The 27,776-nt window shown below is 37.2% G+C and overlaps 2 long non-coding RNA genes across 11 annotated transcripts in view; one reads left to right on the top strand and one right to left on the bottom strand.

The window, feature by feature from the left end:
* Window positions 1-1,575: 1,575 nt before the first annotated feature.
* On the bottom strand, window positions 1,576-3,178 carry LOC129629081 (uncharacterized). Its single transcript, XR_008703064.1, has 2 exons — window positions 2,090-3,178; window positions 1,576-1,778 (listed from the first exon to the last, which is right to left on the bottom strand). It is a non-coding gene; the product is annotated as an uncharacterized LOC129629081 (long non-coding RNA).
* Window positions 2,174-27,776, top strand: part of LOC129629089 (uncharacterized) — a 352,035-nt gene continuing 326,432 nt past the window's right edge. For 9 of the 10 annotated variants that reach the window (XR_008703074.1, XR_008703069.1, XR_008703067.1 and 6 more), the window contains exon 1: window positions 2,352-2,487. This is a non-coding gene — a long non-coding RNA (uncharacterized LOC129629089). Of the gene's footprint in view, window positions 2,313-2,351; window positions 2,488-27,776 lie in introns of those variants that run through there. The other variant, XR_008703072.1, reaches the window with a different exon arrangement.

Below are 27,776 nucleotides of genomic sequence, written 5' to 3' on the forward strand. Positions count from 1 at the left end.
AAATCAGGAAGCTGCTCTAACAAAGTCTGCAGCATTCACAGCATGATAAACAAATTAGAAAACAGCAGATGCAGCACAAATTAAGATGTATTTAGCACAGCAGCCCATCAGATGTGTGAAAGTCTTTTGTAACTCAGCTCTGCAAGGTTGATGTATTGCACTTTAGACAACTGATAATGAACCATCCTAGCAATTAGAAGTGGAAATACTGAGGAGTCAAAATTGTGCAGTTCCCACTGGGCCAAAAAAGCAAAAAAAAAAAAAAAACCAAAAACCTGTGTGAAATTTACTTCTTTATGTGCTTGCAAAACAAAGAGAATGTTTCAATTTATATACTGGTGTGTTTGAATTTCTCTTGCCTTTTAAAAATTCCTACTTCATTTTAATTACCATCCGATTCTAAAGTGTCATTAAATAAGTATGAATTCTGTTGCAGTTACACACGTTTTATGGCCAATACAATGTCTTTCCTTTATGGGATGCATTATTTAGTAATCTTACATTAAGACAATAATTTCAATCATTGTGCCTTCAAATGGCAATAAGCATGGTAATGGCTTTGCTGAGCTGTTGCCTGACTTTTATATCATTGTGTTTTCCTTTTAATATTAGAGCCTTGTTTTTATTTCTACGCAGAGTGTGTTTCCCCCAATTTCTATTTTCTGAGAGTGGGGACACTTTTGCCACAGGGAACAATGCATCAAAGTCCACTTAATAGGAAGCATTCTATCCCAATCCAGTGCAAAGGGTAAATATGCACTGCTAATATTTGCATTTCCCCCCGTCATTATTTGATTTAAGCAAGCATATAATTTCCTTCTAGGAGGAAGAGGTGCCTTGTAGTCACTCTTAGCTCCAGCAACAAATAGTCTAGCATTTTGTCAAGTATAAATTTTGACAACTTTAACTTGAAATAACTCACTGGAGAATAAGCCAAACAACACAAAAGTGGAAAAACAGTAGCAAATAAGAAGAGGAAACCTAACTGGTGTATTCTGCCTAGGAAAAAGAGGTCTGATAGGTGATTTAAAACCCAACACTCTTTTGTGAATAATCGCAGATGATTCTGATGTTCATAATTTTAGCTATGTTAGCATCACATTTCAGAGAAGGCAATGGCGCCCCACTCCAGTACTCTTGCCTGGAAAATCCCATGGATGGAGGAGCCTGGTGGGCTGCAGTCCATGGGGTCGCTAAGAGTCGGAGACGACTGAGCGACTTCACTTTTCTCTTTCATGCATTGGAGAAGGAAATGGCAACCCACTCCAGTGTTCTTGCCTGGAGAATCCTAGGGACGGGGGAGCCTGGTGGGCTGCTGTCTATGGGGTCACACAGAGTCGGACACAACTGAAGCAACTTAGCAGCAGCAACATCACAGTTACGATTTCCTTTTGAGTCTGTCTGCAGCTGTATGTTGTTGAAATCTAACCTTAATCTCTGACCTCCAAAGAGCAACCTCCCAGGGTTAATTCTAAATTGAACTTAGATGAGTGTAAGGTGGGTCAAAATATACATTTCTGTAATATAAATACAAATGTCAAAGTGCATATGTCCTGATGGGTCACATTGTGAACACAAAGGATAGAATTTATTTATAACGTGGAAGCCTTTCTGTGCTTCCCAGAGAGGGGTCCAAATGTCATAATTTACAGGGAAACGTTCACAGCGTCCAGAGGCCCTTTTGTCCTGTAGATAAAGGAGGAGGACGTCATCACAGTCCTTCCAGCAGGAATCCACTTGGGTGGCACCAATCTTGACTTCAAAATGGAACAGTTCATCTATGAAAAACAAAGGTGATGGCCTCTACATCACAAAGCCTCAGAGCACCTGGGAGAAGCTTCTGCCACAGGTTTGTGCCATTTTGCTGTTAAAAACCTGGGGGTGTCATGTCATATCCTCCAGGAATGTGGCCTGCAAGCTGTGCAGAAGTTTTTGCCGCTTCTGGAGCTCCTCCTATTCTGGCGGCTCCACCCTCAGAATCTTCATTAACCAAATCTAGGCAGCCACCCAGCAGCCCCAACAAACTTCCGGTTGTTACTGACCCCAGGGCCAATCACCAGCCTTTCACAGTTTACCTTAACGTGCCTACCTATTTTCGCTCTGGGTAAAGCAGACTGTCCTCTGCCTGAGCAGGGGCAGGGAGCTCCCTCCGCGGGTCTGATGTGCAGGGGGCTGGCAGGAAAGCGCTGCACCTACATGGCTCCGACTCCCGTGAGTACCTGCACGAGGTCACACCTGAGGAGACCCTGAAGAGATGGCAAAGGATGAGCAGGCCTCTCCTGAAAAGATGTTGACCCTGGAGGAATTTCAGGGTGGGTAAATTTCAGCTCTAAAATTTACGGCTTCTCAACCGTGGTGGCAGACGGGTCTGGTGGGCACAGGTGCCCTTGGAGCATGTTCATCAGTTCCTGCTGAAGAGGAGCCCAGGCCGCCTCCAAGAGGACTGCGAGGCGGCTCCCAGCTCCCGACGCTTGGGCCACTGAATAGGTAGGAATGACCGCTGAGTGGTCACAAACAGAAAAGGAAGCAGAGAGCATTAGAAATCAGCTGATAGAGTCCAGAGGTCATGAACTAGCAGGGTGGAGAACGGAATATGCCTGTAGCTGTTATATTGATTTTTTATTTTTCCATTTTTAAAATTTAAGTCAACAATTTTTAAATCATCAAATTTTCATTTGTATAGAAGTCATTTGGCAGAGTTCTCTTTTCTCCATTTCCACCTTAGTTGGTATTTGCACAGAGAACAAAGTTGGGATTAGAACCCAAACCTGTAAGAGTAGTGTGGTGCCTGAAAGAGACCTCTGGCTGCAGATTTCAGCAGCCTGGGTCCTGGACTTGCCATTTATCTTTTATGTGAACTTGGCTCATCTTAAAAGAGGAGGGTTATTTCAGCAAAGCCTGGCTTCCCCTGAGCCAGACACATGGACCCCTGAATGGCTTCCATCCCACCCAACCTCCCACTGCTCATTCTTAAAACTGCTGAAGACAATAAGTGTTATAAAGCTTCACTGAGGGAGAAATGTTTGCTCATAATTGCTGAAAGCATTTTTAGAGTCAATATTCAACTGTTTGGTTTTTGTTTTTACCATATTTGAGCTTCAGAAAGTTGCTTGTATCAGATAGTGGTGGTGGGACAGTTAGAGGGGAAGGTAATCTGAACAGCAACAAGGTGGTATATTTTCAGTGACCTTTCCCAGTTTGCATCTTCCCCTCCAGTAGTGCTCATATCTGTAATAGTCCAAAGTTCTTTGATCACCCAGAACTCACAACTGTGTCTTCTTGAGTGAAGCCCTAGTCCCTAAACCAGTACAGTGGTTTACAAGTAGCTGTTAAGGCAAACAGTGACAGAAAATCATGCCCCTCTCCTCTTTTTACATTGTAATCAGGAACATTCACAATCAAAATTCACAAGCACGTTATTGTCATTAAGGGGAGAATTACAAACACCAAACAGTTGATTAGGGGGCAGGGTCAGCAGTGTTTCCCACAATCAGCCAAAGGCTGATGAAAAGGGTGAGAGTGTAGGGTAGCACTGAACATTGGACTGTTAATAACCTCCAAAAATTATCTTCTCAGTCCTCACAGGTGCAGTCTTCTGGAATGGGAATTTTTTCATAGAAAAACTCTATGTTTCTTCTTTGATTGTGCATGCATAGTACCAGCATTTTTATTATTAATAAATGTTTTGACCTCTTTTGGAAAATTTTCTACCTGAATTTTGGCCATGAAGGAGAAGGCAATTGTTGACTTTATTATAATGATAGGCTGTAATGTACTGAGCCTCATGTGTTGAATGTTAGAAAAGAAAGCCAGTGTTGATGCCAAAACTAAGCCTCTGTATACCAATACCAAATTGAATTTCAGAGACAATATAACTGAAGCAGAAAAGACTAGTTTTATTGCTTTTCCAAGCAAAGCGGGGCACAGCAGGCTAACGCCCTCAGAACTGTGTATCCTGACCTGGAAAGGGTAATGAGGGGTTTATAGTAATATTCCAAGAGGGTTTGGTCAGCTTGTGGACATTTTTCTGATTGATTGATGATGAGGTAATTGGGAGTCAGCATCATCAACCTTCTGGTTCTGACAGGTGTGGAGTTTATGTACTTGCGAGCAGACAGTTAACTTCTTCCACCTGATGGGGGTTTCAGTGTCTGCAAAACAGTTCAAAGATGTTGTTATGTATATCCCTTGAGGGGGAACCAGGACTCTGCCCCAAAGCTGCACTATTGTTTCTTGTACTTTGCAAGTTTCCTCATCCTCTCCCTTCCTTTATGAGTAACTGTTTGAACCTGCCCATTGGCACTCAGGGAAGGTCAGGGGGCTTAAAAGAAGTCTGTTTCCTACAGACATGAAACAGGGGACATAGAAAAGTTTTTATGCCTGGGCGCCCCACAGGGTCCTGCTTGGCTTCATGATGATGAAGGGGCAGTAGTTATTATTAAACACTGGAAAAGAAACGACCGCTGGTTGTGTGGTCTAGGAGCACATTTTTTAGAGTAAATTTCTGTAAGATAGGGCTTCTCTGGTGGTTCAGATGGCAAAGAATCTGCCTGCAATGTAGGAGACCTGAGTTTGATCCCTGGGTTGAGAGATTCCCTGGAGAAGGGACCGGTTACGTAGTCCAGTATTCTGGCTTAGAGAATTCCATGGACAGAGGAGCCTGGCAGGCTATATAGTGCATGGGGTCGCAAAGATTCGGACTGACTGAGCCACTTTTCTTTTCTATAAGATAAGCAAAATTTGCTCTGTTAAAAGCTAGTTATGATCAGAACCTTATTTAACAGTAAAACTATAGTATTTGACCTTCATTTTAATGTTGTATAATATTGGTAGTTATTAATGGTTATCATTTGATATGATAGCTTTAAAATTAGACCAGATAGCCCGCTAGCGTATTCATCACCTTTAATAAGGAAATGAAGTGGATTCTCTGGGCAAACACGGCACATTCTTAGACCCCTAATCCAATTGTTTTTTATTGTTTTGCTGAATTTTAGGTGTTTCCTTTCCACCCCCAACTCTCCTTTGACTTGTCTACCAGTATGTAATGTCCAAGGGCTTTCCTGGTGGCTCAGATGGTAAAGAATCCTCCTGCAATGCAGGAGACCAGGGTTCAATCCCTGGGTCTGAAAGATCCACTGGGGAAGGGAATGCTACCCATTCCAGTTTTCTTGCCTGGAGAATCCTATAGACAGAGGAGTCTGCAGGCTATAGTCCATGGGGTTGCAAAGAGTCAGGCACAACTGAGTGACTAACACTCCCACTTCTTTCCCCATGTGTAATGTCCAATAAAAGAAAACATAAAATATGGTTGCATTTTATTTAAGGAAAAAGACCCTCTGGACATGAAATGTTTTCCAGGTAAAGGCCAAATATTATTGTTTCTCTGTTGAGCTAGATTGTTTGCTGTTTCATGCTCAGTTCATTCTGTGCTTTCATCTTTCAGTGTTTTCTTTGGCCTCTTAGCTAACACAAACTTTTGATATGTATCGTATAAATATAAAAGTGCATTTCTAAGTTGAATAGACAAACTGATGATCAAACAATCAGGTTGATAGAGCTGACCTGCTGGTGACAGTGCTGTAGCGTGTCTGTCCTAGAATGGGCAGGTTAATTAAATATGAGGATTTAGAGCTTTATTTAGCCTTTTTGCATTATGTCCATTTAAAAAAATTATTATTTTCTTGCATGTCTAAAGATGGATCCATTATAATTTCTAACATTTGTGTACATTTTTAAAGTTTAGAACATTTTTACATAAATTATTTCTTTTAGTCATCATCACAGTTTTATAATTTGAATATTATTGTCCTCATTTTGTAGATGAACATCTGAGACTCAGGAATATTATTTTATTAACATCAAATATCCAATAACTGATGAATCTAATACTTGAACATTGTCTTCTAACTCCTAGGTTGGCACACTGGGAGACTAATTTCTTGTAGTTCTTTCCATTACATGTCTGTTAATGCTATTTTTATTCTGTTGAAACCTTGGTTCTCTTACATTTTCTTCTGAAGAGAATCCTGAAATATTGAGTGTTCTTTTATTTTCCCCATTCTTCTCTTCCAAAATCACTCTTTCCCTGCTCAGCAAAGGAAGCATAATCTCCATCTATCCTGAATCATCTTGTTCAGTTGCTAAGTTGTGTCTGATTCCTCATGACCCCAGGAACTGCAGCACGCCAGGCTTCCCTATCCTTCACTATCTTCCAGAGTTTACTCAAACTCATATTCATTGAGTCAGTGATGCCATTCAACTGTCTCATCCTCTGTCGCTCCTTCTCCTATTGCCCTCAGTCTTTCCCAGCACCAGTCTTTTCCAATGAGTTGACTCTTCGCATCAGGTGCCAAAGTATTGGAGCTTCAGCGTCAGTCCTTTCAGAAGATTCAGTGAATATCAGTGAATATTCAGGGTTGATTTCCTTTAGGATTGACTAGGTTGATCTCCTTGCCATCCAAGGGACTCTGAGGAGTCTTCTCCAGCACCACAGATCAAAAGCATCAATTCTTTGGCATTCAGTCTTCATGGTCCAACTCTCACATCGTACATGACTGCCGGGAAAACCATAGCTTTGACTCTATGGACCTTTGTCAGCAAAGTGATGTCTCTGCTTTTTAATATGCTGTCTAGGTTTGTCATAGCTTTTCTTCCAAGGAGCAAGCATCTTTTAATTTTGTGGCTGCAGTCACTATCAGCAGTGATTTTGAAGCCCAAGAAAATAAAATCTGCAACTGTCTCCAATTTTCCCCCATCTATTTGCCATGAAGTGATGGGACTGGATGACATGATCTTAGTTCTCTGGATGTTGAGTTTTAAGCCAGCTTTTTCACTCTCCTTTTCACATTCATGAAAGCTCTTTAGTTCCTCTTCACTTTCTATCATTGGCTTGGTGGTTTAGTTGCTAAGTTGTGTCCGACTCTTGAAACCCCATGGACTTTAGCCTGCCAGGCTCCTCTGTCCAAGGGATTCTTCAGGTAAGAATACTGGAGTAGGTTACCATTAGGGTGGTATTATCTGTATATATGAGATTGTTGATATTTCTCCTGACAATCTTTATTCCAGCTTGAGTGGATCCAGCCTGACATTCTGCATTTGTACTCTGCATAGAAGTTAAATTGGAGAAGGCAATGGCACCCCACTCCAGTACTCTTGCCTGGGAAATCCCATGGATGGAGGAGCCTGGTGGGCTACAGTCCATGGGGTTGCTAAGAGTCGGACATGACTGAGCGACTTCACTTTCACTTTTCACTTTCATGCATTGGAGAAGGAAATGGCAACCCACTCCAGTGTTCTTGCCTTGAGAATCCCAGGGACAGGGGAGCCTGGTGGGCTGCCGTCTGTGGGGTCGCACAGAGTCGGATATGACTGAAGTGACTTAGCAGTAAAAGTTAAATATGCAGAGTGACAATATACAGCCTTGAGGTACTCCTTTTTCGATTTTGAACCAGTCCATTGTTTCATGTCCAGTTCTAAATGTTGCTTCTTGTCCTGCATACAGGTTTCTCAGGAGGCAGGTGGTCAGGTGTTCCCATATCTTTAAGAATTTTTCACAGTTTGTTGTGATCCACATAGTCAAAGCCTTTATCATAGTCAATGAAGCAGAAATACATTTTTTTTTTCCTGGAATTTTCTTGCTTTTTCTGTGATCCAATGGATGTTGGTAATTTGATCTCTGGTTCCTCTGCCTTTTCTAAATCTAGCATGTATACCTGGAAGTTCTCAGTTCACATATTGCTGAAACATAGCTTGAAGGATTTTGAGCATTACCATGTCAGTTATGAAATGAGCACAATTGTATGGTAGTCTGAACATTCTTGGCATTGCCTTTCTTTGAAATTGGAAAGAAAACTGACCTTTTCCAGTCCTGTGGTCACTGCTGAGTTTTTGAAATTTGCTGGCATATTGAGTGCTGCACTTTAACAGCATCATCTTTTAGGATTTGAAATAGCTCAACTGGAATTCCATCACCTCCACTAGATTTGTTCATAGTGATGCTTCCTAAGGCCCACCTGACTTCACACTCCAGGGTGTCTGGCTCTAGGGGAGTGACACACCATCATGGTTATCTGGGTCATGAAGATCTTTTTTGTATAGTTCTTCTGTATATTCTTGGCATCTCTTTTTAATCTCTTAATCCCCATCCATCCTGAATCTTACTACTCTCTATTGCCATGGGGTGTAAGACTTCCACCAGCCTCTAACAGATACTTCACAAATGCATTCTTTTGAGAAAAATTTATAACAACAAGACAAGGAGATCCTTATGGACTATTGAAAGGATGGGACTTTATTTCATCCATATAATAAATTCAAGTCACAGAACTGATCCTGACTGTACACTTTCTGAGGAACCATGTGGAAAAACCAGAGAATTTTTTCATATTGAAATCTGGGATATTTATTTGTTGATATTTATCCTTTCCTGCTTGAAAGGTGTTGTTGAGGGTTTTAAAACCCCTGAACTGCAGGCTGCTTGACCCAGGATTGAGCAAGCTCCCATGGCAGTAAATGAGGCTTCCAGGTAGAGAATTTCAGAGAGACGGTACATCAGGGGGAAGCTGCCTGTGCGCTGGAAACTGTCTGATGTTGCTGCAGGTAAACTTAGAAGTGGACTGAAGGGATGTGTAGTAATGTATGTGTGCACATGTGCGTGTGTGTGTGTGTGTGTTCATTTAGATTCGAGTGAGATTTTGATGGATGACATTATGTATTGAAATAACATATTCAGAAATGCCAAGATTCTGCCTTGGCCAATTAACCCTCATCACAGAGTTTCCTAAAAGAGATATAAACATAAAGAAGAGTTGTAAACAAGGAGTGTAATGTTTCTTTATTATTAGATGAAAGTCTGTTACCCCAGTGCAGAGCTTTCTGGAAAATTGGGCTGCAATCATGACTTTGGCTTAAATGCTAAGTGGGGCCTCTCTCTTACCTTATACTAAAATCCTACTACTTCGTGGTTATAGGACTTGAAAGGATGATTATGGATAATTGAGGATGATTATGTACACACACACACACACATATATATAAATTTATTGCAAGGATTAGGTTTACATGATTTGTAAGGGCTGCAATCATATGAACCTACTCCTTGCAATACATTTTTAATGTTGTGAACAGAAGGTGCTAGTGAAAGCCAAATAGTTACACTTGATTCTTATACTCTCAGCCTATCCAGCCTTAAGTGTAGTTCTATTGGTGGTATGGAATTGACTTGGTTAGACTGGTATTATTTCCTTTATGAAAACTAAGTTGTAGTGTACAATTCTGATACCAATTTTGACTTGTGTGTGTGTGTTTTTTTTTTGTTTTTTTTTTTGCCCCTCACTAGCAAGCAATAGTCAGACACTATCTACCTGGAGATAGTGTCCAATGTTACAGGTTAAGGGTTCAGTCCTACAGGAGTGCCCTTCCCTACTCCTTTAGATGCCAATATCAGATTCAGGTTGCACCTGTGCTCTGACCAACCATCTATCAATTGGAGGCTCCAACAACTCCTACCTTGAGTTCAGTTTCTCTGCTGGAATGATTCACAGAAATCAGAGAAGCATTTTACTTACCAGATAACTGGTTTACTATAACATGATATAACTCAGGAATAGCCAGATAGAAGAGACTCATAAAGGGAAAGGACCAGGAGCTCCATGATGTCTATGTGACACTCTTCCAGATGTTCACCAGGAAGCTATCCAAACCTCATCCTTTTGAGTTTTTATGAAGGCTTCATTTCATAGGCATGAGTGATGTAACTCATTGGCCATTAGTTACTGATTCAGCTTCTAGACCCCTTTCCTCCTTGGAGGTCAGAGGAGGCAGAACTGAAAGTTCTAAACCTCAACTCACAGATTTGGTTTTCCTGGGAATCCGCCCCCATCCTTAGATGCATTTCAAAAGTCACTTTGTTAACACAGCAAATGATACTTTATTTCTGGTCATTGGGCTGCCATCTATGGGGTCACACAGAGTCGGACAGGACTGAAGCGACTTAGTAGCAGCAGCAGCAGGATATTCCAAGGGTTTTTAGAGGTTTGTGCCAGGAGCTTGGGCTGGAATGAAGTACTGGAATTAATCCAATACACATTAATTGTTACAAATTACAGTATCACAGGTGGTTGGAAGAGTGTTTCCCTACTTGTATTCCCCAGAGCTCTATGTGTGTGTATTTTAAGCAGTTAGTCCAAAAAGCCAAACCCATTGGAAACTAGAGGTACACCCAGTCCGTCTTCTTCACAGTAGGGTATCAGAAAGTCCTTCACTGTCCTATGTAATTGTTTCTTAAGGTAAATAGTTCTTATACAATACTGGGATGAGTGATGAGTTAGGAAGTTCTGGCTTGCAAAGAATATTTGCTGTTGTATGATAAAATCCCTAACAGCTCACATTAAGACATCCAATAAGTTAACTGCAAAATTACATTACATTTTGATTATTTTCTTTCTTTTTCATTCTGCTTTACACCTAACTGGTTTGTCTAAACTGCCATATCCAAACAGGTTATGTTGTTGTTCAGTTGCTAACTTGTGTCCAACTCTTTGTGACCCCATGGACTGCAGTATGCCAGGCTTTCCTGTCCTCCACCATCCCCCACTGTTTGCTCAAGTTCATGTCCATTGAGTCAGTGATGGACTCAATGGTTAGATAGACTATCTAACCATCTTACCCTCTGTTGCCCTCTTCTTCTTTTGTCTTCAATGTTTTCCAGCATCAGGGTCTTTTCCAATGAGTTGGCTCTTCACATCAGGAGGCCAAAGTACTAGAGGTTATACAAACAGGTTGTTTAACAAACCGGTTATACAATGAGCAATTCACAGTTCTGCATTCCTCATTAATTGCCATCAATTCAAAGAGGGTGCCAAATTTAAATGACTATATTTTCTATTAATAATTTTCCATAAAATATTAAAACCTACAAATTGTATCATTCATCTTGTAGAAATTAAGTGTTTAATATAGTTCATGTCTGAAAGTATTCCCTACCAACTTTTCTGTGTAGTCCCAAATATGGAACACTCACTCATGTGCCTAATTCAGGACTTAATTCCTTCTTTAGCAGCTATTTCCTGAGCTTTTCTCCCTCCACTGGATCTAGTGTAGATACTTCATGATCTCCAAAATTGGATTCATCCATCATTGAGTCCAAAGTTTCTAAATTTCCAAAATCTAGGAAGATACCTACTATTGTATCACTAGCCTGACATTCCTCAAGTTTACAACACACATATCCTCAGCCATCATAGCAGTATGTCAAGTAAAATATAATATTATTAAAACTGAGTGTGTTCTGTATACCCTCATTGTAAACCATAAGAAATGCATGAAATATGGAATTCTCTCATCAGGCATTAATGGAAAAACTGTTTCTCTGTTCCCAGGTATGTGTGTGTGTTGGGGAAGGGAGGGCTCATCCATAAATACTATCTCTGCTTTTCTCAGAAAATAGTATTGAAAACACATTTCTCTATTTGTAAAGCTCCGCTTTGGAATCTTTCCTTAGGATCATTTCTACTCTTTAGTAGAAATGGTTAACCTTTTAAAAACCTTTTAAGAAATCCGTCCCCACTGCAAATTCTTGAAACTTCAATAAAAAAATAAGAGGAAAGACTAGGGAAAAAGGGCTCTGTGCCAAGAAGTGGTAGAACAATAAAAAAGAATTATAGTGCATGCAAGACTGACATAAGATAGTAATTACTAAAAAGAAAAAAATATGTTTTTAAATTAAAAACAAATGAATAAATAATCCATAAGTCAAATAGAGAATCATAATGGAAGTAAAAAAATGCAAAAACCTGAATGACAATTAAATATATAAAACTTACAGGATGTAAGTGGTATTTGAGAACAATTTATATTCTCAAGTGTTTATACTGGAAAAGAAGAAAGGATAAAAATAAGGTTTGTACATTAAAGGTCAGGAAATAAAAATAATGTATTTAAGGAAAATATTATAGAAGAGACATAATGGACAAAAATCAAATGTCAATAAAATTGAAAACAAAGTTATAATAAAGAAGATCAAAAGACTGTATGTGACTTCTTGAAAAACCCATAAAATTTATGAATCTCTGACAGTGTTGATCACCTTAAGGGAAAAAAATGAATAAATAGATGGAATAAAAAAAAACTATAGATTTGAATGAATAATAAAAATGTAGAGAATTCTACTAGTAATTCTATTCCAAAATATTTGAAACAAAATACATATTTAATAAAACACTATAAAAATAACTACATCAATATTGACTCAAGAAATAGTAAGGATAAACCTATAACTATTCAAGAAATTTAATGTGAAGGGCAAAATCTTATAAAAAATACAAAAGCAAGTTTTCTGGGGGCCTGCTGCCAAACATTCAAGAGATATGATTGCTGATATTACTGAAAAAAGCTTCTAGAGTACAGATACAGAAGAAAGTAAACTGTAACTCATGCTATTGGGCCGTGATCAAACCAAAAATACCTATTTGAGAAAATAGATGCTAGATTTAATGATGAAAGTAGATGTAAATATCTGAAAAAAAGAAATAAACTTAATCAAATTGGTGAAAGATTTGCATGCTAAAAATTAGAAAACTATGATGAAGGAAATTAAAAAGGACACAGATAAATGAAAAGACATCCTGTGTTTATGGATTAGAAGAATTATGATTGTTAACATTTATACTACCCAATATGATCTCCAGATTCATGGTAAACTCTGTTAAAATACCAAAGGCATTCTTTACAAAAATAAGAAAGCCATCCTAAAATTCAAATGGAGCTGCAAAATGTCCCACATAGTCAAGGCAATCTTGGGCAAGAAGAACAAAACTGGAGGCATCCCACTTCCTGATTTCAAACTATACTGCAAAGCTAGAGTAATGAGGACAGTATGCCTGCCACTGACATAAAAACAGACATACAAATCAATGAAACAGAATAGAGAGCCCAGAAATAAACCCACATGTTTATGATCAGCTGACCTTTGACAACAATGCCACAATAGGTTCAAAATTTGGTGCTGGAAAAACTGGGTATCCACATGCAGAAGAATGACTTTGGATCCTATATCATACTGTATTAAAAATCAACTCAATGGGCAAAAGACTTAAACATGAGACTGAAACTGTAAAACTCCTAGGAGAAAACATAGGGAAAAAGCTTTTTGACATTAGTCTGGACAGTAATCTTTTTTTAATATGATCACAAAAGCACAGGAAGCAAAAGTAAAAACACATAGGATATCACATTAAACTAAAAGCCTCTGAAGCAAACAAAAGTAGAAGAAACAACAGAGTGAAAAGGCAACCTGTGGAATGGGAGAAAATATTTTCAAATGATGAATCTTATAGAGGATTATAATCCAACATTTATAAGGAACTTAAGCAACTCAATAGAAAACCAAAAAACAAAAACCTCAATTACAAAATAGACAAAAGATCTGCATACACATGTCTCAGAAGAAGACATACAAAAATCAACAGATATATGAAATAATAACATCACTAATTATCATGGGTGTGAAAATCAAAACTATAATAAGACATAATCTTGAATCTATTAGAGTAACTATTATCAAAAAGACCAAAGATAACAAGTACGGATGAGGATTTGTAGGAAAAGGAATCCTGATACACTAATGATGGGATTGTAAACTGGTATAACCATTACAGAAAACAGTATAGAGATTCCTCAAAAAGTTAAAAATGGAACTACCATATGATTCAGCAATTCCACTTCTGGATATATTTCCAGAGGAAATGAAAACAAGCTCTCAAAAAGATTTCTGGACTCCCATATTCAAGGCAACATTATTTACAATAGCAAAGATGTGAAAAAACCTTTGATGGATGAATGGATCAAGAAAATGTGATACTACACATATACATACACACAAATACACAATGGAATATTATTCACCAGAACAAAATTCTGATGTTTGTGATAATGTGCATGAACTTGGAAGACATTATGCTGGTGAAATAAGCAAGACACTGAATGTTAAGTAATCAGATCAGATCAGATCAGTCACTCAGTCATGTCCGACTCTTTGCGACCCCATGAATCGCAGCACGCCAGACCTCCCTGTCCATCACCAACTCCCGGAGTTCACTCAGACTCACGTCCATCGAGTCAGTGATGCCATCCAGCCATCTCAGCCTCTGTCGTCCCCTTCTCCTCCTGCCCCCAATCCCTCCCAGCATCAGAGTCTTTTCCAATGAGTCAACTCTTCGCATGAGGTGGCCTAAGTACTGGAGTTTCAGCTTTAGCATCATTCCTTCCAAAGAAATCCCAGGGCTGATCTCCTTTAGAATGGACTGGTTGGATCTCCTTGCAGTCCAAGGGACTCTCAAGAGTCTTCTCCAACACCACAGTTCAAAAGCATCAATTCTTTGGTGCTTAGCCTTCTTCACAGTCCAACTCTCACATCCATACATGAACACAGGAAAAACCATAGCCTTGACTAGATGGACCTTTGTTGGCAAAGTAATGTCTCTGCTTTTGAATATGCTATCTAGGTTGGTCATAACTTTCCTTCCAAGGAGTAAGTGTCTTTTAATTTCATGGCTGCAGTCACCATTTGTAGTGATTTTGGAGCCCAGAAAAATAAAGTCTGACACTGTTTCCACTGTTTCCCCATCTATTTCCCATGAAGTGGTGGGACCGGATGCCATGATCTTCGTTTTCTGAATGTTGAGCTTTAAGCCAACTTTTTCACTCTCCACTTTCACTTTCATCAAGAGGCTCTTTAGTTTCTCCTCACTTTCTGCCATAAGGGTGGTGCCATCTGCATATCTGAGGTTATTGACATTTCTCCCAGCAATCTTGATTCCAGCTTGTGCTTCTTCCAGTCCAGCGTTTCTCATAATGTACTCTGCATAGAAGTTAAATAAGCAGGGTGACAATATACAGCCTTGATGTACACCCCATCATGGTTACCTGGGTCATTAAGATCTTTTTTGTACAGTTCTTCTGTGTATTCTTGCCATCTCTTCTTAATATCTTCTGCTTCTGTTAGGTCCATACCATTTCTGTCCTTTATCGAACTCATCTTTGCATGAAATGTTCCTTTGGTATCTCTGATATTCTTGAAGAGATCCCTAGTCTTTCCCATTCTGTTGTTTTCCTCTATTTCTTTGCATTGATCGCTGAAGAAGGCTTTCTTAACTCTTCTTGCTATTCTTTGGAACTCTGCATTCAGATATTTATATCTTTCCTTTTCTCCTTTGCTTTTTGCTTCTCTTCTTTTCACAGCTATTTGTAAGGCCTCCCCAGAGAGCCATTTTGCTTTTTTGCATTTCTTTTCTATGGGAATGGTTTTGATCCCTGTCACCTCACTTATACATGGAATCATAGAAGTGCTTTCATAGAAACGCAGAGTAGGTTGTCAAGGGTTGAGGAGAAAGGAAAATGAGATGTTGACCAAAGGCTATAAAGTTTCAATTCTGTAAGATGAGTAAATTCTGGAGATCTAAAGTAGCATGTGAGTATAGGTAACAATACTGTATTTTATACTTGAAATTTTCTGAGAAGGTAGAGCCTAAGTATTTGTTCCCTCACCCACCACACACAAATGGTAACTCTGTGATGTGATGAATATATTAATTAGATTATGGTGATAATTTCACAATGTATACCTACGTCAAAAACATCAAGTTATACACCTTAAATACATGCAGTTTCTATTTGTCAATTATATCTCATAAAACTGAAAAAAAAATTCTGTATGTCATTTGGATTATACTTCTCCAGGAAGTTCTTACCATATATATTATTACATAATTTAATATTATATCTTTGTACATGTTTACTCCCCTAATCTATGAGTGAACTCATTGTTGTGAGTAAATTACTGCGGCATGTAGTTTCTCAATAAATGTTTTGTTGAATTTGTGCATAAATGCTAGGGTAAATTTGTGATTGCCAAATATTTTTAAGGTTTCTATACTGCATAAATTCCATAACCAAAATTTTATCATTAAAGCCCAGTAAGTTTATTCAGGTATTCCATTTCATAGCTATTGAAATGAAAAAAGTATTTGCCCCTTTGAGAATAATAATTCATTGTCCAACAAGTATAACTAATGAATGTTGTAATGAAAAGATAAGGGTTATATAACCAAGCACTTAATGAGAATTTGGGTATTAAAACTAAGGAGAAGGAGAATTAGGCATAGTCAGGAAGAAAGAAATTATAAAACTCTTAGGGTAAAACATTATAGTTTATCACTTATGACCATTCACTTGGGAAGCAGGAACTAAGTGGTGTGTATGTTATAAAGTGATTAGCATCCTGCTAGCTGTGCCACTAGTAAAGACAGTAACTCATCAGTAATATCCATGTTATAAAGTGATTAGAATGTTTCTAGCTATGCCATGAGCAAGCTGCTTATCCTTGTGCCAATTATTTAATGTCCTTGGACCTTAGGTTCCACCTCTGAGCTTTAAATATGTTGCCCCTACAAAAGCTTGGGTCTCATCTATTATTATATGCCATGGTTACTTTTGATATATTCTGTTCCCAAATATTAAAAAAAAAAAAAAGTTAGTCCATTCAGTTCCAATGACCCAGTAACCCAGAAAATAATCAGTTTTATATATATTGGAAGTAACATCTGCACATTGAATGTACCCCAATAATTTAGGTATAAGTTTTATGCAGATGAGATGTCTTTATGGGTAATGATATATAATCATAATTCCAGACAGTTTCATGACAAGGAAATTTAAACACAAATAATGTGACTGCCCTGCTTTCAACAAGAATTGTTTGTTTTCTGAATGTTGCTTCTGACACATGGAGCAATGATGCAGAGAAGCATACTGGAGTTCAAAGAATTCAATTGCAGGGTTTAAGAAAATTATCTAAAGCTATGTATGACTCAAAAGTGCTCCCCTTAGGGAGTGTGGTATAGTAGGTTGACCTAAGGTCAGAATCAAATGAAGTAGGATTAAAATTCATCTCTGCCATCAGCAGCTAAATTTGTGGAACTTACTTAATTTCCTTGTGTCTTAATTTCTTCATCTATAAAGTAGGGATCATGGAACCTACATTATGTGGTTTTATAATAATAAAACACTTTGAGTCAAGTGTTTGGTATGTAACAAATGCTTAAAAGAGCCTTTCAGCTTCAGTTTTTTTCCATTAACTTTTAAAATATACTTTGGAATCACAGCACTGACAAATGAAAACACATGAAATAACTCAAAAAGTATTTACTTAGAGTCCTTTTCACATCAGATGGTTTTTCAAATGCTAGAGATACAATGGTATTTCTAGACAGACATGATTCCTGCCTTCATGAAGTTCACATTCCAGTAGGTGAGAAAGGGGAAAAACATAGAACAAAATACCATAGAAGCTCTGATAATTGTTCTGAAGGAAACAAAGAGGGTTATGGGAAAATAGTGAAATATTGGGTGGTAGGATCAAAAGAGAAATCTATTGTATTAAAAAAAGAAATGTGTCAGTTGAAAGTAATAACATTACAGTAAATCCAGGAGGATATGCGCAGGTCCACAAGATATTGTAGAGAATCAGAATAACTCAAGCAAATGGTCAGTAGTGATTTTCATTAGAAGTTGAGCAACTGTGATTATAGATGCTGTGCTATGCTAAGTCACTTCAGTCGTGTCCGACTCTGTGTGACCCCACAGACGGCAGCCACCAGGCTCCCCCGTCTCTGGGATTCTCCAGCAAGAACACTGTAGTGGGTTGCCATTTCCTTCTCCAATGCATGAAAGCGAAAAGTGAAAGTGAAGTTGCTTAGTCGAGTCCGACTCTTAGTGACCCCATGGACTGCAACCTACCAGGCTCCTCCATCCATGGGATTTTCCAGGCAAAGTACTGGAGTGGGGTACCATTGCCTTCTCCGTGATTATAGATAGTTTCACTTTGTAAGAAGTCTGAGGTTGGATTTGTGAAAGAAAGAAATGATAAGAAATGACTTCATCATGGTTGTAGTCTGGATTTTAGGTAAAAATGGTCTGTGGCAGGCCTGACCACTCCAGAATTTCTTGAATACTGAAGCTCTGCTGTATCTTTCATATCTAGGTCAGGATGAATAAACAAGTTCTTTGTGAATCATGTTTCTTCCCTTATTATGTCTAATATTACCATTCACCTAGAAAAATTTAGAGGGAGCCAGACAATTAATTAAACAATAAAATATGAGATATAAGGAAGAATTAGAATGTGAGGAGTAAATGAGGCTTCAAGGTAACTGTGGGCAAAGTAATTTACCAGTCATGATTTCGTTGAGAATAATTGAAAATATTGGATAAAATCTTAAGCAATATTTCCTTGACAGTAGCAGAGAGCTACAAAGAAATGAAAAATTAAAGATGTTGGAAAAGGAAGATACTATAAGAGATAAGCCCAGTGTTTGACTTCTAAGACAAATTTAGAATTATAAAGGTGACATGTATATGTATGTTCAAGTATTGCAGTTAAAGAGTCCAATGTTTTATCTTAACAGACAATCAGTAATTGAGTGGACAGATAAAATTCATACAGTCACATGATAAAATACTGTACATAGCATACATAGAATTAAGTTAAACAGAGCTACAGTTATTAGCATGGGTGGATTTTTCAAAACATTGAATGAAATTAGGAATTCCAGGGAAATGGATAGATGCATTTATATTACAAGCATACACAAATAATTATATATATATGTATATATATGTTCTTGTATATATAAATACTTAAGAAAAGTAGAAAATAGTTGTTTATTGCTTTGGAGTTATCTAGTAAGATCCTGTGTTAAATCATTGCTATAAATTAAAGAAACTGAAAACACAGTAGACAGATTTACTGACTAACAAAGAAAAAAAGCCCACAAACCAAGAGTATGAATAATATTACTCAGGTGGAACTAGTGTAAAGAATCTGCCTGCCAATGCAGGAGGCACAAAGAGATGCAGGTTGGATCCCTGGGTCCGGGGAAGATACCCTGGAATAGGAAATGGTGACTGGCTCCAGTATTGTTGCCTGGCATATTCTGTGGACAGAGCAGCCTGGTGGGCTACAGTCCATGGAGTCACAAAAGAGTCAGACACAACTGAGCACAGCATCATACTACTCAAACTAGTACTTTTTTAAACCTCTTAATGAACTAAGATGTCATTTGGAAATAATAACTTGTAATAAAATAGGTCTTTTCATTTGGATATGGATTCTTTACTCCGGAATCATTTAATATGCTTTGATGGATATATAAGAATAAAATAATGGAAGGAAGTTTAGAAAGCTACACTTTAATACACAGTGGATATAGGGATGGGACTGAGGATAAAAGAAATGCATACCAAAAAATCTAAAATTATATCTGCCTTGATAATGGTATCATGTCATCAACTGGAGGATACTTTTGATTGAAATCTGTATATATAGGGCACATGAATACTTACAGGAGGAAGAATATACTTTTGAATTCAGTATGTTGTTTAATTTAAAGTCTTAGGGAAATGAAAAAGAGTTTTCAAAGGGCAAGAAATAATTTACTTGTTGGGCTGGATTTTCAAGGGAAATAACTGAGTGTGAATAGGCAAGACAAGTCTTGGGTCTTTTTGTGATTTTCCGTTCTGCAGCAATTCCTAAAATAATCATTTCAACTATTTGTCACCAAGCACCTGTTAATAAAAAAACTATGTATTAAAATGTTTACAGGATTAATTGATCAGTAATCAGTATAACTTTTAAACTCTTAGAAATGTGTTGTAGTATACACCTTAAGCAATGATTTAATCAGAGCCTCCAAAGATGGGAAATATCACATACTCTCATATTTAGTTAAGGTGGTTTGTGTAATGGACAAGCTGTCTCAAGCAGCAGGTAGATTGAAATTTTCAGCCATAGAGTATTTAATGTTTTCATTTAGTGTGGTTGCTCATCCAGTGGTCTGCCTTTTATTGCACTTGTGTTCTTCTATGTTAACCACAGCTTACAATGTTTGTCCTACTCTGTTGTGCTCTTTGATTGCCAATGCCTTTCTCCTTTCTCCTGGGTTCAGTTCCTGGGTTGGGAAGATCTCCCGGGGAAGGGAAAGGCTACCCACTCCAGTATTCTGGCCTGGAGAATTCCATGGACTATATAGTCCATGGGGTCGCAAAGAGTTGGACACAACTGAGCGACTTTCACACTTTGACTTTACGTCTCCTTTCTCAGCTCATATTCATTGTCATGTAATGTGGTCTAGTGCATTTGGTCATTCCTTTAGTGTACTATCAGCATTTTTTCCTCCTGTTTCTCAGAGTCATTACATATTATGGTGCCATTTTGTTCACTTCTTATAATCTCTGATAATGTAAATAAATGCTAAGATGTGCACTGTGTTTCTAGGTTAATGTAATCTCTAAAAATCAGGTAGGATAGAGTTACATTTCTTGTTCCAATTGACACATAAGATAAAAATGATTTGTAATAAAAATTATTTCTGAAACTTCTTTTAGATAAGCTGCAAAATTCAGTATACCTGATGTTTTTCTGATATATATTAGTATTTGTTCACTTTAATTTAGTTTAGCCATTGGCTTGGTAGATCTTAATGTGATTTACTATATGTGTGTATGTGTATTTTAATACACATACATATTTAATACATATAGGAATATTTCCAGTATATGTTATGTTCATTACACATATGCACTAAAAGGAGAGTTATTCAGTTTATGGGAGACACTCAAGAACTCAGGCCAACTGAGGAATCAACAGTCATATTTCTTATCTAGTGTTCACCCTGGATACGTGTCAATGAGTGGAATGGTTGAGGATCAAACATAAAATTTGTCTTTTCTATTTCTCTCTGTCTCATTAATTATATTTCTGTCCTCACCATCTCCTAGATGCATAAAAAATGCACATACAAAGTTTATATAGGGTGATATACTGAAAAAATTTATCAATCATTTTATACATTGGGTTAATTGGAATATAGCTATATTTTAACTGTGAGTTGTAGACATTTCAAGCTCATGTTCATATGGATGAAATAATAAAGCTCAGATACATTGTAATTCTTAGTCATCTGTGCCTGTCAGCATTTATACCTGAGTGTGTATACTTTTCATGTAATTTTCAGGGTTCTGACATTCAGTGTTTGATGTGATCATATAGACATCCCTTCCAAATGAATCTTGGAAAGGTATAGATAAATGTTTGTTATTTTCTGAAGGAGCATGTAGGAGAATTGATGTTCTTTCTTTTTAAATATTTTGTAGAATTTGCCAGTTAAACAATATGAGCCTGAAAATTTCTGTTTTGGAAGATTTTAAACTATGAATTCAATTTCTTTAATACTTATAGAACTACTTAGGTTATCTTGTTTATCATGAAAGTGAAAGTGTTAGTCATTCAGTCATGTTCCACTCTTTGTGACCCTCTGGACTGGAGCCTGCCAGGCTCTTCTGTCCATGGAATTCTCTAGGCAAGAGTACTGGCATGGATTGCCATACCCTTCTCCAGGGGATCTTCCAGACCCTGGGATTGAACCCAGGTCTCCTGCCTTGCAGGCAGATTCTTTACCATTTGAGGAAGCCCTTTGTTTATCATGGATGTACTTGTGTGTGTTAGTCCCTCAGCTGTGTCTGACTCTTTGCAACTCCATGGACTGTAGCCCTCCAGGGTCCTCTGTCCAAAGGAGTTTTCCAGGAAAGACTACTGGAGAGGGTCACCATTCTCTTCTCCCGAGGATCTTCCTGACCCAGGGATCGAACCCAGGTCTCCCACACTGCAGGCAGATTCTTTACCATCTGAGCCACTGGGGAAGCCCCTTGTTTATCATGGGTGAATTCTAATAGTTTGTGGTTTTTGAAGAATTGGACCACTATACAATTTGTCAGATTTATGTGCCTAGGGATAGTTGTTCATAGTATTCTTAAAGTCTGTGAGATTTTCAATGATATTCTCTATTTTATTCCTGATATTATTAATCTTTGCTTTCTTTCTCCTCTTCTTTGTCTGTCTTCCTAGAGGTTTATCAATTTTATTGATCTTTTTAAAGAACCAGCTTTTGGTTTCACTGATTTTCACTATTGTTTTTAATGTTTCCAAATTTATTGATTTCTGCTCTTATTTTTATGATTTCTCTCTTCAGCTTGATTTGAATTTATTTTGATCTTGTTGCTCTAGTTTCTTAAATCAGGAGTTTAGATTATGGGATGAGACTTTTCTTCTATTCTAATAATAGTGTTAAATATAAACTTCCTACAAGCACTGCTTTTACTGTGTCTCACAAACTTTGATATGTTGTATTTTCATTTTCCCACAGTTCAAAGTATTTTATAATTTATCTTGAGAATTATTCTTCAACAATGAATTGTTTGGGTATTTCCTCTTGTTTTTTGGTTATTGATTTCTAGCTTGACTCCACTAGAGTCAGAGAACATACTTTGCATGATTGCAATTCTTTTAAATTGGTAAAGTTTGTTTTAGGGCAATGAGGTATTTTTCATGATTTATCTTAATGAAATTTCAATGTGCACTTGGAAAACAATTATGTTTATGTATTATTCTATAAATGGCAGTTAGATACAGTCGGTAGTATTTTCTCAGTTCATCTATGTGTTTATTAATTTATTGTTTACTAGTTATATTTACTACTGAGAGTATTGAAGCCTCCAAATATGGTTAAGGGTGTAGCTTTTAGTTCTGTTAGATTTTGCTTCTTATACTTTGAAATGCTGCTGTTAAATGCATGAACATCCTTTTTGACAAATAGGATTTGCATAACATGAGCAAGACTATTAGAAAAGAGGATAAGAAGTAAAGGGCTTGTACTTTATTTCATGCCAATATAGCACATGTAGGAATTACTAGAAATATAAAGCTTAGTTTTGTAAATACAATTATAGAAATAACAAAATTATAATTTGCAAAACAATTCAAATCTGAGCAAAGCCTGATTTCTTTCTTTTTTAAAAAATTTATTTTAATTGGAGGCTAATTACTATACAATATTGTGGTGGTTTTTGCCATACATTGATATGAATCAGCCACAGGTGATGTGTCCCCCATCCCAAACCCCTTCCCACCTCCCTCCCTGTCCCATCCCTCTGGGTTGTCCCAGTGCATCAGCTCTGAGTGTCCTGTTTCATGTATTGAACTTGGACTGGTGATCTCTTTCACATATGGTAATATACATGTTTCAGTGCTATTCTCTCAAATCATCCCACCCTCGCCTTCTCCCACAGAGTCCAAAAGTCAGTTCTTTATATCTGTGTCTCTTTTGCTGTCTCACATATAGGGTCATCATTACCATCTTTCTAAATTCCATATATATGCGTTAATATGCTGTATTGGTGTTTTTCTTTCTGACTTACTTCACTCTGTAAATAGGTTCCAGTTTCATCCTCCTCATTAGAACTGATTCAAATGTATTTTTTTTTAATAGCTGAGTAATATTCTGTTGTGTATATGTACCACAGCTTTCTTATCTATTCATCTGCCGATGGACATCTAGGTTGCTTTTTAGTATGTCATAATGAGAATGGCAACCCACTCCAGTACTCTTGCCTGGAAAATCCCATGGACGGAGGGACCTGGTAGGCAGCAGTCCATCGGGTCGCTAGGAGTCGGATACGACTGAGCGACTTCACTTTCACTTTTCACTTTCATGCATTGGAGAAGGAAATGGCAACCCACTCCAGTGTTCTTGCCTGGAGAATCCCAGGGACGGGGAGCCTGGTGGGCTGCCGTCTATGGGGTCGCACAGAGTCAGACATGACTGAAGCAACTTAGCAGCAGCAATGAGAATTCATATACTATCATTTAAGAGTTACAAAAAAACAACTGATTTTTCCACCTGGAGAAGACATTACAGTTTAAAAAAATGCTGCTGCTGCTAAATCATGTCAAGTAGGAATAATTTAAAAAACGAATTGCTGGAGGCTCAATGCAGACAACTCTGAGAGTTAAAAACTCTGGAGGGACCCGATCATAGCATGGCCCTCACCATATTTTAAGATTTACCTCCATAAGCTCAATCAGTTTCTTAGAGTAAATATCAGAGAAAAATCTTTTTTTTTTTCTTCTGGCAAGGGGAGGGGAAATGGAGCCATTTTGAAATCCTCCAGAACTCTGTTCTTAACAAGGCTTACTTTCAGGAGAAACTAGTTAATAAGAGTCTAACCTATTGGGGTATTATCATATTCCAACTGACCTTGAGAAAGGGAAATACCCAACTCCAGCCCACTCTAACCACCCAGTCCCACTTAAAGGAGGAGGAAAAAGCACTTAAACTAGTGAAGTTCATAGTCCAGAAGTATAGGCTCAGTAAAAAACTGAGACCTAATCAAATAGAGTATTCATTTTTTTAATTATTCCTATAGAGTATTTCCTCTACCCCCACAGCTCACCACTACATTGCTGGCATGCATGCTCAGCTATGTCTGACTCTTTGCAACCTCTGAGACTCTGCCAGTCTCCTCTGTCCATGGGATTATTCCAGCAAGAGTACTAGAGTAGGTTGCCATTTCTCCTTCAGGGGATCTTCTCAAGCCAGGGATTGGACCTGTATCGCCTGCAGTCCCTGCATTATCAGGTGAATTCTTTATCACTGAACCACCTGGGAAACCCACCAACACATATTAAAACCCTATTTACAGCATTTTCTTTTACTCAAGACATTATATTTGATTATCAAAAAATTACAAGGTACACCAAAAAATAAAAAACACAATTTTAAGAGACAGCAAACATCCGAACCAGAATTGGCAGGGATGTTAGAATGATCATACTGGGAATTTAAAACAACTATAATTAATATATTAAGAGTTCTAGTGATAAAGTAGACACATGAAAACACAGATGGGCAATGTAAACAGAAAAATGAAAATCCTAAGAACAAAAAGTAAATGTTAGAGATCTAATGAATTGTAACAGAACTGAGGATTACCTTTGATGGGCTTATTGGTAGATTGGACATGGCCGAGGAAAGAATCTGTGAGCAAGAGGCTGTATCAATAGAATCTTCAAAAACTGAAACACAAAGAGAAAAATACTAAAAACTGGAGCAGAATATATAAAAACTGTGGGACAATTACAAAATATAAAACACAGGTAATAGATAAACCAGAAGGAAAAGAAAGGGAGTAAGAAACAGAAGAAATATTTAAAACAATATTGACTTAAAATTTTATCAAATTAATGTCAAACGCTGAAATACAGATCGAGGAAACTTAGAGAATAAGTAGGATAAGTACCAAAACAAACTAACAAAAAATCCAGAAATACAGGAAAGCCTGTAATTTTCACACTACAGAAAATCAGGGATAAAGAAAAAAACCTGGAAAGAAACCAGAGGATGAAAACACCTTTCCTGTAGAGGAACAAAGATAAGAAGTATGGCCAACTTCTCAGAAACCATGCAGCAAGAAGACAAGGTAATGAATATTTAAAGTGTTGGTAGAAAATCCCACCAACCTAGAGTTCTGTACTTGCAAAATTATCTTTCAAAAGTGAAGGAGAAATAGACTGTCAAGCAAGCAAAAATTGGGGTAATTTGTTGTTTGTAGACCTGCTTTGCAAGAAATGTGAAAAGAAGTTAGAAAGAAAATAATACAGGTTAGAAACTCAGGTTTACATAAACAAAGGAACAGCATTGAATTAAGAATAAATGAAGGTAAAATAAAAACTTTTAATTTTCTTATTCTTTAACTGATCTAACAGATAACAGTTTGTTCAAAATAATGATACCAACAATATATTTGTTTATGTATGTCTATATATATCATATGAATATGTATTTATATATATGCTTATATATGCTTGTATGTAAGTAGAAGGAATGACAGCAATGATAAAAAGATGGAAGGAACTAAAATATTTTATCATAAGGTAGTCACACCTTATAACAACAATAACACCGATAACAAAGAGCAGTTGCCCTGGAGTTTTCAATATACATTTACAACTAATCTACATCCACTTTCTAATAACACTATACCACTTCATGGTTGGGCTTCCCTGGTGGCTCAGTGGTAAAGAACCCACCCGCCAATGCAGGTGATCATCTGCAATGCAGGAGGCCTGGGTTTGATCCCTGGTTCAGGAAGGTCCCCTGGAGAAGGAAATGGCAACCCATTCCAATATTCTTGCCTGGGAAATTTCATGAACAGAGGAGCCTGGCTGGATACAGTTCACAGGGTCACAAAAGACTTGGATACGACTTAGTGACTGAGCACCCACCCACTTCATGCTTAGTGTGAACGTGGTTGTGTTGTTCCGTCACTAAGTCATGTCCAGCTCTTTGTGATCTGATGAACTGTCGCATGCCAGGCTTCTCTGTCCTCCGCTATTTCCTGGAGTTTGCTCAAATACATGTCCATTGAGTCAGTGATTCTATCTAACCATCTCACCCTCTGCCACTCTCTTCTTCAAGGCAACCACTGAAAAAAAGTGAAAAAAATGTATAACTGATATGCTAAAAAAGAGGAGAAAATGGAATCATATAAAATTGATCAGTTAAATCCACAAAAGGCAAAAAGGAGTGAAAAGCAAAAGCAAGAACAAAGAACAAGGACAAAAAATAGAAAACAAAAGTGAATATGATAGATATTAACCTATGTTAATAATCAGATCATCAATGGTCTGAATGCACTAATTAAAATACAAAGATTGTCAGAGTGTATGTGACACAGGACCCAATTATATATTGTTTACAAAAATCTATTTTAAAGACAAATATAGATTAAAATTAAGTAGATGGAGAAAAATATGTCAAGGTAATACTAATCCAAGAAAGCAGAAGTAGCTACCTTAATTTAATATAGAATTAAATTTTATAAATATAATAAAATTAAGACAACTTCAAAATAAGGAAAGTTATCAGGAATAAATAAAGATGTACATTGTCCAAGAAACTTATATGCCTAATGATATAGTGCCATACTACATGATGTAAAAAATGATGTAGTGGCAAGGAGAAACAGATGTCTACACTATGATAGATGGAGACTTCAACACCGCTCTCTAATCAAAAATGGACAGATCTAGCTGGCAAAAATCAAAGAACATGGCTGAACTCAGCCCAGCAATCAAGTGCATATCATTGACATCTGTAGAATTACTTCATCCAACAACTGAGAACACATATTCTTCTCAAGCTGAAATGGAACATTCACCAAGATAGACAACATTCTGGACCATAATACATACCTTGTAGTTTTCAAAAGAATAGAAACAATACTGTGTTTGATCTCAGATCACAATGGAGTTAAACTAGAAAATCCCCAAATACATGGAGGTTAAAGAGTACATTTCTAAATAACAAATGAATCAAAGAACTTTAAAGAGAAATTTAAAAATATTTTGAAAGTGAAAATATTTTTTCACTTTCACTTCAGAATCTGTAAGGTACAGTGAAAGTAGTGTGTAGAGGGTAATTGCACTGAATTCATAAATTAGAAAAGAAGGAAGACCTAGAATCAATAATCTAAATTTCCATCTTAGGTAACTAGAATAAAAAAGCAAATGAAATTCTAGGTAAGCAAAAGAAAAGCTATTATAGCTGCAAATAACTGAATACAATTTGAATTCCCTACTAGTTCAAAAGAAAACAGCGAAGTTCTATTTTTTCTTATTGTTACGAAATAAAATAAAGTTAAATATTTTTAATATAATTGCAGTTTTCTTTCTTCAAAAATTAAATTTGTAGATATTTGCCTATATACTTAAATTAATTTTCCTGAGTTTAGAGAAACCAAAGTAAAATAAACTTAAATCTGACTAGCACCTGTTTTTATTTTCATTATATTATACACTTTTTTTTAACCATAAAATTTAACAT

Source organism: Bubalus kerabau, chromosome 1 (assembly GCF_029407905.1).
Source record: "Bubalus kerabau isolate K-KA32 ecotype Philippines breed swamp buffalo chromosome 1, PCC_UOA_SB_1v2, whole genome shotgun sequence".
NCBI lineage: Eukaryota > Metazoa > Chordata > Mammalia > Artiodactyla > Bovidae > Bubalus > Bubalus kerabau.